The following is a 5411-nucleotide window of genomic DNA, read 5'->3' on the forward strand; positions in this document are numbered from 1 at the left end:
TTTTCCTTTCAGTTTTCCATGATGGAAGACAACTCAACACAGGTGGTTTCATCACTTTCAGTTGTCTGAAGATTGGAGCACCACGAACCCAGAGGCTGATTCCTGAAACCATCAATAAAACTCTGCATTCACTTCTTCTGAATTTTAATTGATGATGTTTTGATTTCTTCTTCTAGAATCATCTGAACAAACCCTCCCTCAACACAGTGAAGCAAAACTCTTTGGCCTTCATCTGACAGGATGAGTTTCTTTTCCCAGTGATTCCATTGATAAAGTGAAAGCTTTGCAGCTCTCACTGGAAAGTCCTGAGGCTCGTCCCATTCTGAAGCAGGCAGTTGCTCCCAGCCAGCCGACACTTTCCCTCTCTTGTGTAGGAGTGAAGAACAAAATCAAAATAAAGAATTATCACTCTTTCATTGGGGCTCCTTTCTCCTTTTTCTGATACAGAAATTCAAAAGCTTCTATCATTTAGTTTCCAGGAAATGTTGATGACACTGGGATTTTTTGTTCTCCTGCTGTCACTGTCAAGTGCCAGCTTAACATGTGAGAGGTAGCAGGATCCATGCATGTGTTCATGTTTACAGCAGACAAGGAGGAAACCTTGGAGGATTTAAGGGACTTTTAGCAGTGGTTCACACTTCAGGTGTGAAAGCTTCTGAGTATGAAGTTTTAAGTGAGCGAGCCAGGAGTTGAACCTGGAATCTTCTGACAGTAGTCAGTCATGCTATCCATTGCACCACCAGCCCTGTGAAAACCTCTTTATGTTCATGTGTACTTAATTTTATAGAAAATCCAAACAATCTGGTGGCATTTTCAGGGGACACAATGGTGCAGTGGTCAGCACTGTGGCCTCACAGCATGAAGGTTCCAGATTTGAGCCCCAGCTGTGGAGTCTGCATGTTCTCCCTGTGTCTGTGTGGGTTCTCTCTGGTACTCCAGCTTCCTCCCACAGTCCAAAGACATCAAGAGGAGACGAGGCTCATTGATACTCTAAATTGACTGTAGGTGTGACTGTGAGTGTGAATGGTTGTCTGTCTCTATGTGTTGGCCCTGTGATGGACTGGTGACTCAACCAGGGTGAACCCCGCCTCTTGTCAGAAGGCTGCTGGGATAGGCTCCCCACACAAACCTTGACATATAATCAGTGGAGAAAAGGAAATTTATCAAAACTCATGACTGAATTTGTTTTGAGAACTGAACTGGATATAAACTCTGAGAATTCAGAGTAAGGACCAGGAGGGTGGTACACAATAATAGATAGGAGGAAATGTGGAGTCTGGGTTCTTTTCTAGAATGTGAAGGCAATGACAGTCCTGCCAAGTGACATCACTGACATGACTGGATGACTTCAGTCACGTGACTGGATGACTTCAGTCACGTGACTGGATGACTTCAGTCATGTGACTGGATGACAGTGTAGATGCCAATGTAGAGGTTGGGGAAATAGTCTCTGAGAATCCAGCTTGAACCAACGCCCTCCTTGTTTTTCAAAAACCCAAACAGCGACCATCAGTCTCCCTCCAATCCTGTACTTGGGTTCAATGTTGCTGTTCCATTTTGCAGCAGTAGGTGTCGCTGTGATACCAGGTTCAGTTCAAGATTCCCAACTCCAGTTCATGATGGTGACCTCAGTGGCCACAGTGGCAGGGTAAAATGGCGCTTCAGTGGATCATGTGGATCAACTCATGTTCCCATCTCTTATGTTAACGGTCAGTTTTGACCCACGTCTTCAATCAGCTGTAAAATAAACTAAAAACAATTTTCGATCATCCAAGTTGTTTCCCATCTCTTGGTTACCTTTTAAGGCTTCCTTATCCATGGAAATATTGATTTGAATATTTTGTTGTGGGCCTCTGGACCTTTTTTAGTCAGTAAACCCTCAATTTCAGTTAAAAAAATGATAAAATGAACCTCAAGAAAATCATATAAATAAACAAAAGGTTGTTGTGTTTCCTCACCATTACTGAGGGGTGTTAGAACAGTCTTTTAGTTCTTTATTTTAATATCATTAACTTTTGTAACATCCATGGTGTTATGGGTCAGTTTAGACCCTCATATATTTACTTCAAGAAAAAGGGAAAAAAGTCTTTTCTTCAGCAACAGAACTTTAATACAAACACAAAATGAAAAGCAGAAAAAGCCAGAACCCAAAATTTTGATTTGCAAGGTCAAAAAAACAACAACAAGTCAAGCAAATCAAACCAACAGAAACCAACAACTGGTTCAAAACCAGAAACAAAAAAAAACAGAGGAAAAGTCTCTGTGTGCAAGAACATGCATGTGTATGTGTGTGTGTGTGTTTAGATGCGTGTGTGTCAAAAACTGACACACTTTTGGACATGAGCCAACAGTGGTGGTGTCTGTCAAAGAGGTGGAGCTCTGTCCTTCACCTGCAAGATTTCAGCAGGCAGCTCAGGTCCAGTTTTCTTCACTGTGCCACCATGATAAGTTTCCTCCTGAGAAGTTCTTGTCCAAGGTCATAGCTGGTAAAAGAATTGTCACAGTGATACTGGGACCCTGCAGTCCAGTCGTCATATCCAGGACCACACTGGACATGGCCGTCTTTGTTTGTTTTGTTGTTGTGCAATGTGAGAGAACATGACAGACCATGTTTTACCAAAGACAGGCTGTGTGTGTGTGTGTGTGTGTGTGTGTGTGTGTGTGTGTGTGTGTGTGTAACCATGTTAAATTCTTTTAAATAAATGTGTTTCAACCTGCTATTATTTGTATGCTGTATGATTTCTGAAACCCAAGACTAACTAAGGTGTACATACTGCAACCTAAAGTTTGGTAATGAGGAGAATGATGAAAAATCCACAAGGTGATCAGAAAATAATAAATGTATTCAGGAAAACAAAATCATCTCTGAACATGTGTGATTGAAATATGTCAGTGGGACTGGCAGAATCTGGCTTTACCACAAAGTGTCTCATCCAGAGATCCAAAGAACCAGTAGAGCCTGTTCATCGTCCCTGGGTGGGCTCGAACCACCAGCCTCTCTGTTAACAGCCGAGTGCGCTGACCGATTGAGCCACAGAGACTCTGAGTCTCCTGCTTTTCATGAAGAGTTTTCAGGCTAAATTCAGTGTGTGAGGTCCACACTGCACATTTGAGGGAACATGAAGGACAGATGAGAGTCTGACTGTCATGGTGAAAGCCTTCAGCACTAGAACTGAAACAGCCCCCACCATCTTAACCCCACCAGACATCATCGTCCAGCCTCCAACCAGAGGTCCATCAGTTATCATGGGAGCCACATGTGGAGTCTGAATTCTTTTCTAGAATGAGACGGCAATGACAGTCCTGCCAAGTGACATCACTGACATGAATGGATGACTTCAGTCACGTGACTGGATGACTTCAGTCACGTGACTGGATGACTTCAGTCACATGAATGGATGACGTCAGTCACGTGACTGAAGTGCTGTGGTTCTTCTGATGAAGGGCGGCATGATGTTTGCTGTCTCAGGCTCCACCAAATGTCCTCTTTAGGACGCCACAATGTGGCCTCTTCAGTGCTCCATCTTCCCTGCATCGGAGACACAAGGGTTTCTCCTGGTGCCGACCCAATCATCCTTCTACCGAATGGTGCGGCGATGGATCCTCAGAGGACGCTGGGATCCTTCTTCTCATCAGTGCCACAGTTTTTCATGGAGGGAACAACAGGAGCGTTTTAGTCATGTTTTGCTCGGTGTTTCCTGCACAGAGCATCAGGATCTGTGACGCCATCTTGTGGTAGTGGGTCATCATCTTGTTGTGTGATAGTGGATTCACTCATCTGCTATTTCAACACATTCAAGTTCATTATCCCTACATGTCAAAATACATTTGGTGTGGAGTTTTACTTTCTGGCCTCAATCATAATGTGTGCATTTTTCTTCATTAACATTTCTCAGCTTTGTAAGTTTATGATATTTTTTCTTCCTCTGTTTTCTATTCCATTGTTGTTGATGATTCTATTGCAGGTTTGAGTTCCCTGTTGACTGAAGCAGAAACAGGAACAAAAAGCTGGAGGTGGTCAGAGCTCCAAGTTGGGATGCTGATATTAAAGTAGGAGATGAACACATCCAGGTTAGCCATCACTCTCAGAACCTGCTACTTTACCTCTTCAGAATGTAGCAGCATAGCATAGCTTCATCTCACCAGTTAGTGGCCCACTTTGATGTCTGGGATATGAGGTTAAAGGTTCTTTACAGCTCTGAATGAAGGGTTTATAAAGTGTTAACAATGCCATTAATAACACAAGCATTCAGTAATCCTTGATAAAAGGAGACTCACCATCAAGTTGGACAAGTTGAAGAACAAAAGGACTTCTACACTATCACATTTATCCTCACTGGTCCATACTTGGGGACCTCTGTACTAAATGGAGAGTTGAGGAAATGGGCTTGTTGTGGCCCTGCGGTCCACAGACCTCCTGTACAGTCACCAAGAACTGGCAGACACAATCGTGATGGAACCAATTATTTTAAAATGACAGTAACAAGTAAGAAATAAGGCATTACAGCTTTGAAGGAACTTGTCCAGCACTGGTTTGTGAGTGGGTGTTGTCCTGTATTGGCAGGAAAAACTCCTTGAAATGTCATGCAAGTTTTTTCTTCAAAAGAAATGTGTAAAACATTCAGTAACATCCAGGACCAAAGACAAGAGAGGGCAACGCTCCAGGAGTCTTTGATCTCTGAATTCTGTCTTTGATCTCTGAATTCTGTGCATTGATCTCTGAATTCTGTGCATTGATCTCCTGCTTCAGTCTTTGATCTCTGACTGATCCTAAACTAATCAAAGGATCACATCAGCATATTGGTCCAGTCTACAGATGGTGATTTTACCAAGTGCACTGCAGCAGTCCTTGTTGCTGTCTGCTGTTGTGTCACAGCAAAGTAAGGAAACAGCCTGACGGTCCTCAGGAGGAAATTCAACAACCTCCAAAGATGGAAGTGAATCTAGACCTGCTCGTGTTTGCTGTCCTTGATGAACTTGGGCGGTACTCTGGTGCAGGGATGAGCTCATTGAGATGATCTGGGATCAGTCCTGATGTCAAATGGACAAAATGTTTTTTAAATCTCTAATGACTTGTTTTAACTGAACCTCCTGGATCCTGTGGTGCCTGATGAGGAGACAACTTGGGTACAAAGTTGAAGAGGAGGGTTTTTGGAGGGGAGATGATTTTTTTTCCAGTGTTGTAAATCAAAATAATTACAACGACATGATAGAATTTCTCAAAATGTCCTGACTAAGATGGATTCCAAACCAAATCAGCTGTCACAAGGGAAAGTCTGCATGTAAACACACACACACACACACACACACACACACACACACACACACACACACACACACACACACACACACACACACACACACACCAACTGACATTCCCAGGGACTAAACCAAACCAATTCCTACTTAAC

Source organism: Aulostomus chinensis, chromosome 4 (genome assembly GCF_037954235.1).
Source record: "Aulostomus chinensis isolate RoL2024-O1b breed Wild chromosome 4, RoL_Achi_v1.0, whole genome shotgun sequence".
Classification (NCBI taxonomy): domain Eukaryota; kingdom Metazoa; phylum Chordata; class Actinopteri; order Syngnathiformes; family Aulostomidae; genus Aulostomus; species Aulostomus chinensis.